The sequence below is a fragment of the Manacus candei genome, unplaced genomic scaffold, assembly GCF_025592945.1.
Source record: "Manacus candei isolate 608988 ecotype Guabito, Panama unplaced genomic scaffold, ASM2559294v1 h1tg000260l, whole genome shotgun sequence".
Classification (NCBI taxonomy): Eukaryota; Metazoa; Chordata; class Aves; order Passeriformes; family Pipridae; genus Manacus; species Manacus candei.
Genome location: NW_026138308.1, coordinates 7,081 through 13,736, shown reverse-complemented (window position 1 = coordinate 13,736; position 6,656 = coordinate 7,081).

Sequence of the window (6,656 nt, the reverse complement as noted above, 5' to 3'; positions counted from 1 at the left end):
GAGGGTGTGGAGTGTCCCTCACTGGGATATTCCAGAGCTGTCTGGAAAACCCTGTGCCATGTGCTCTGGGATAGGCCTGCTTGACTGCTGACAAACAACGGGCTGTTTTGAGTGCTTGATGCCCTTATTAGGCTTCATTTCAATGAGATCTTCGGGGGAAAGAGTTGGATTTGGTCAAATGAAAATGCCTGGTTCCATCTTTGCTTTGAATGCACTGCTGTTCACCCTGCACAGGTGAACTCAGTGCAGTTTGCTTTAAAGACACGGGTCTTACCTCATTATCTAGTATACAGAGTTTGTATATACCTTTCATAGCCAAATTCAGAAGGCAAGGGACTTCTGGAAGTTTCTTAGCCCAGCCAGGAGACCTCAAGGCAGGTGCAAAGCAGGTTGTTCAGGGCTTGCCCAGCTGAGCTTTGAACATCAGGGATGAAGAGTCCACCAGTTCTCTGAGCAATCTGGTTTAGTAGTTCATCACTTTCACCATGAGGATTTGTTTCCTTTTATGTATCAGGATTTGCTCACATTTCCTCCTGCACTTCACTTGTGCTCCTTGAAGGGTCTGGCACCATCTTCTCTTCATGTTCCCATGAGGCAGCTTTAGCCTGTTGGTTGCTAAAACAGCCTGCTGTGCTGTGGGCTGTCTTTGCAAGGTGCAGAAGGAGAATATGATGCTCAGAATTTAATCTCTCCCCAGCTTGTCCCTCCTGCTCCCTTTAAAATTCCAAAGGGAATTCTTTTCTGAAGGAAGATTCTGTGCCAGTGCTTGATAACCCTTTTGGTTCCCCTTTTTGGGGAACACCACTTATGGTCAGCCTCCAGCTGGATTTTACAGCAGTTAAATACAGTGGTATCACTACAGTGATATTTGCAGTGATCACAATAAATTAGGTGCTTTGTGTAATACTGGTATTTATTTCCAGCAAGTGATGGCACTGATGAGTTCATCTATTTAAGGTGGAGACAATCTTTTCAGGAAAATAACAGGCTATTTTACTAGAGAGGGGTAAACAAAGGTGAGCAGTTCCTGATGCACAGTAATATTAAAATTCCTCTTAAGTTGTTGCTTCTGAGGCTGAAAGTCTGGCACCAAAATTTTGAACAGGCTTTCCCCAAACTGCCTCTTAGTTTACTAGTAAGCTATAATATGGATATTTAAGATACTTGCTATACACATACAAGATGCCAAAAATAAACCTACCCCCTCAGTGTAATAAACCAATCTCTTGTTGAGGGGTCTGTGAAGTTTGTCTGATGTATAATATTGTTCTCATCATGGCTGAGCTGGTTTTTTTTTTTTGTTCTAATATCTTCTTTCTTCCAGTTATGTCTTTATCCATAACACTGCAAAGCAAAAATTCAGGTAGGCTTCACAATTTGAGGTAAGCATAAAAACTGAGTGGGAAATAGGAGTGGACAAGAAATGGTTTTGGACTGATCTGATGTGATTTGGGTGATTTTTACAACAACACTTGTTAGGTGTATTTAGCGTAAAACAAGAAAAGGGATAAAATGCAGAATAGTAAACTGAAGGTTGGCCATGCAGCAGCAATACCTCCTGTTCTTCTGAAGTTGCATCTGCTTTAAAAAATTACGGATTTAAAAGATTTAAAAGATTACAGAATCTTTCTCCAGCCTTTGTGATTTGGCAGAAAGTTGTTGGTTCACCTCAGAACAACAGGGAGCTTGTTAATTGTGGCTGAAAGCATTGCTGGTGGTCACTTTGAAGAGCTGCAGTTCCTGAAATGAGGGAATACAAGCCAATCCCCGTTCTACTGCAATACTTTTCCCTTCTTAGTATGTTTGAACTGAGACACAAACAGCAATTTCAGAACCTTTGGCAGCAGCTGAACACCCCACTTGTTCATACAGATGAAATAACTTCTTTCTAAACGAGGTAGTTCTGATAAGAGAAAAGAAAGAGAATCAGCAGTGTTAGGTTTTAGAAGTAGCCAGTTCTGACCCCACTGGAGAGGTTCAGGCTGTATTTTTAATTTTGCATTTGTCTTTGAAATTCCCTCCTTGTTTTATCTGGTCAGTCAATACCCTGCAAGATACTTTTGCAGCTGTTTTACACTTCTGTGATCGTAACAACTCAGTAATCAATGAACTACCACCTTTCTACTTACCCTTTCTGTAGATAAGTATTCAAATCTACAAGCCCGAGCATGAATTGAATCCCTCTGGGAACACAACTGGTGCTCTCCCACTTTTTATTACTGTAGTCAGTAACTGATTAAATGATCCATTTATTTCATGGCAGTTTACTTTGGCTTTTATGAGGGACATTGAAAATCCAAGTCGCTTGTTACCTCAGCTGGATCACCTTGGGGCATGACCCGTGAAATCTCCGAGCCTGTGAGGTAAACAATGGTATCAAATGTGAATTGCTGGGCTTATTTCTGGAGTCCCTGTGTGGAAAGCTCTGAAATCTGAGTGCCCTGGCAGAGATGAGACGCTGCCACGTGGCAAACACAGGTGGGGTTTGCAGTGGATGCTACGTGTAGGTGCAGCTTTGCAAGTCCTGTGCATTGCTAACAAAAACAACATATTTAAACACAACTGAGCTTTGAGTGCGTGGATGGGCTGGTAAATTCCAGCACAGTAGGTTTTTGGTAATGTTGTTAAGATGCAGGGCACTTCCAAGAGTGGAAAGCTCCACAAAACCTCACGTGTTTGAAGTGGTTGTGCTCGGTGATGTTATCAGGGCAAACAATGCATTAGCACTAAATAAAAATGTTGAACTGGCTTCAACTGGTTCTTTAACGTAGTTACTAATCTTCATTTCCATATGGTGGGAGAGGCATTTGAATGCTTGATATTCCTCTTCTAGTGAAGACTTTTTCCATGTGAATTATTTATACATGTGTGTGACTGCATTGTTACCACCGGCAGAGGGAGGTTGGCCTGGAACTTATTAAACTACAACTGTCATGAGGCAACATATATTTTCACAATATATCTGTGAGCAGTGACTAGTTTTGCTTAGTGTGGCCAGGTTTTCCAAAGGGCATCAAGCAGAATTTACCCTTCTCCTCTGGCTCTAAGGGGACCTTTGGCCCTGGGAAAGCAATGAAGATCCAGGTGAGCAGGACCTGAGGTTGTACCCGTGTTCCACTGTTTCTCAGGAGCACTGTGAGGAGAAAGCAAACAAGAAGGGAGGCTTGTTAACAAGTGGAGAACAGCACTGAGAGAATTTCACAGAACTAAAAGCTCTGAATGTTGGGAATGGCAGCAAATATTTAGGAGCTGTGAGGCAGCAGGTGGCCACTGAAGCTGAAATTCCACACAACTTGCAGATGCAAGTGCCTGGTTATCAAATCAGCCAAAGACCCAGAGAACAGACTGTTCTCCAGAGATAATCCTGAGCAGTTACCCTCCTTTGTGTTCACATATCCTGGCAGCGTTGTCTGGTGAGATCCAGGAGCCCAAGACCTTTGTTGTGCCAGTGGGATAAGTGAGAGTAGGAGAAAAAACTGGAACAATTTGCGTGTGCTGCATCAGCTCACAGGGTAGTTCTGGCACCCCAAAAAATGTGTGTCAACAAAGTATCCCAGGAAGAACCCATCCATTGCAGGATGGCTGTGCAGAAAAGGGGGGACTGGCACCATTCAGAGAGGAGGAGCCTCAGAATGTCTTCAGTCCAATCTCCTCCTCAAACCAGGGTCAAGAGTGACCCAGGAGCTTTTGAAAACCTCTAAGGACAGAACTGCCACAGCTGCTGTGAGCAGACTGCTCCAATATCTGATTCTCCTCGTTAAATCATCTCTCCATATCAAATTGGAACTGTGTTCTGGGTTGGTGTGAATAAGGGCCCGTGGTTTTTGATTTGCTAAACAGCAACACCCAACATCACACTCTGGCACGCTGGCAATTAGTTGCTCTCGATTAGAGGACTTAAAATACAGGGCACTTGTTTCTGAGGATGCACAGGGAGCAGCCTTCCTCCATGTACGTCTTTGTCAGACCAGCTGGCATGGGAGCGATTTTTAAATAGTTCTCTGTGCAATGGGAATACAAATATGTGTATTTTGGACCTTCTTAGAAACCACTGGCAAGATGTGATGTTGCTACACTGAGGTATAATTGGCAAAGCAGCAGCTGTGGTTCCCTTTCCCACCCTTGCTGCTGGTCTCCCTCTGTACCTTCCCTCTTTCTGTGCTCCACTCAAACCACAAACTTGCTCGAGTGGCCCACCTCTACTCCCTGGAAAAATTCATCACCTTTCAGGGTTTATTCTTTTATTTTGGCTGGTTTGCTTCTCCCCTGGGGCTGGGCAGTCCCCATTAGGAGGAGAACAGGATATGGAGGCTACATCCAATATTTCTTGAACAAGTTTGCATTCATTATACGGCAAAGAAAACAACAGCACAACCTGCTGTGGGTAGTGGTACCAGGGAAGGAATCTGTGCTCCATGGACAGGCTTTGTCAGGGTGAAAACCTGCTGAGAACTGAGGCCAGGAGCAGTATCAGCCCAGGGGAGTCAGTCTGGCTCACAGTGCTGGTCTGCTGCTGGGTCTGAGTAGGGACCTGCAGTGCATGTAACAACTGCTCACCAAGCAGAGGACACTGCAGTGCCTGATGGGCACCACCCTGGGAGCAAGTTCTCTGGTTTGTTTTTCTTTTGTGTGCGTGTGTATTTTTGTTGTTTGGGTTTATTTTGATGTTGTTGATTGGTTTTTGTTTTATTTACTCAACATGCAGAGCAGCCAGTGAATTACAAGCGCTCCTTTTCCCTGGTGGAGATGGACCATCCCTTTTTTTACTTTTTTACTTTTTTTTTAAATTCTTTTAGATCCTTGCCAGGATAACTAGTGAGTGACTCCTGTTGATAAGCAAGGCAGGGGCAAAGCTTTGGTTATTTCCTGAGATAATTCAGTCTGTGGAGGTGAGGCGAGGGCGATCCTAAAACTGATATTTGCATCGGGGTAGCAGGTTTATCAAGGAACAGTCCTAGTTCCGACAGAGAGAGTCAGAGGGAAGGTGTTTTCTGAGCTCCTGAAATTCAGTGGCACTGTGTCTAAGAGACTGAGTGGCTCTGTAAAGCTGTTATAGTACTTTTTCTGTATTGGTATATCACAGGAGAATTAAAAAGTACTGCACATGGCTGGTGAGGGTGGAAAGCCCGAGGATGGAGTGTCTCAAACAGTTCCCCTGTGCTGAACTCATGACCTTAATCAGGTGGATATGGCCCCTGTGGTTGCTCAGGTGTGTCTCTGTCTCCTTGTAGTCACATCAGATGGTACACAGGAATTTAGTGCTGATATCGAGGACTGATATTAAACGCTGTGTGCTGCCATTCCCACTGTCAGAGGGGAAGAGGCAGCTCAGGCACAGAGAACTCACTGCAGTAAAACCCATCTTGGCTCTGCAAAGACAGAGAGGAGGGAGAGGGAGAAACATGAGCAGCTCAGATCTCCCAACTCTCCCATCCATCTGATGGTTCTGAAGTTGTTCCTGCCATGAGTTTACCCCCTCTTGTTTTATTACATCTTGTCTCTTGTGTTCTTGAGCTGTTTGCCCCTTTTGTTTGTAAGGCTTTGGAAAGAAAGACACGGGAAAGTGCAAATATTGGATCTGTACTAAAATCTTAGTAATTTGCTTTAACTCTCTAGTTCCTGTGTAGAGTTTGGGAAGGACTGACCTCTCTGTGCAGCACCTGGGCTTACAGGCTGCCTGCTCAGAGCAGACACATACATTTACACTGTGCTGGGGACACAAGCTTAGGAAAACAATTCCCATTTAAATAAATGTGCTGTTGAATTTGTGGATTATAGTGTGTTGAAACTGAATAACTGCCTTAAAATTAACACCTGTAATTTGATTTTAGTTTCCTTCACTTTGTATAGCACGAGAAGTAGCTTTTTTGAGGGTTTTGGTGTGTCTTTAGGTGTTACCTAACACAGAGTTGCCTGATGACTCAACAAACATATTACAGTTATTAAGTAGGGTGTGTTTTGTACATATAAAAATGTTGTTAGCCCTCAAGCTACCTGGCACTGCTAACTTGAGTGTTTGAGCTCTACAGCTCACTGAGGCTGTGCTGTAAGTCTCTTTTAGTCTGGCCTAGATCTGAGGTGTTTAAGTAACTTTGAGAACAGTTCTCTTCATGCACAGAAGTCATGTTTGGATTGTTTGATTCAGCTTGTTAAAGTTCATGGCTGATTCGTTTGAAGGTGATCAGATGAGTGGGAATTTAAGGAAAAGCAAAAAAAAAAATAAAAGCTTGTGTTTTTTTTCTGATCTACAGATCAAACAGTATCAAATTTAATGCATTATAATAATTCTGTGTTAGTCATGTTACAGACATCACCAGCTTCAGAGAAGTTTGACTTATTGTGACTTTTAAACAGCTTTAAATGTAAAACCATGTTTAAGTAAATATAATATACTATGTGCATTTTGGTGGTAAGTTCCCCAGATGACACTTTGAAGAACTGTGATTATCTCGCCTCAATTACAGATCTAATCAAATATTTTATATTAATTGTCTAGTTATTATTTTAAAATTTTAGCAAGTATGTATTTTAGTTACGTACTGCAAACTTAAGTGATTTTGTGTGACGTAAATTATTCTGATAACTGGATTTAGTACCAACCCTCCCCTCCCCTGTGACATGTGACATTTGCCCTCCCCATCCCACTTCCCAAGCCA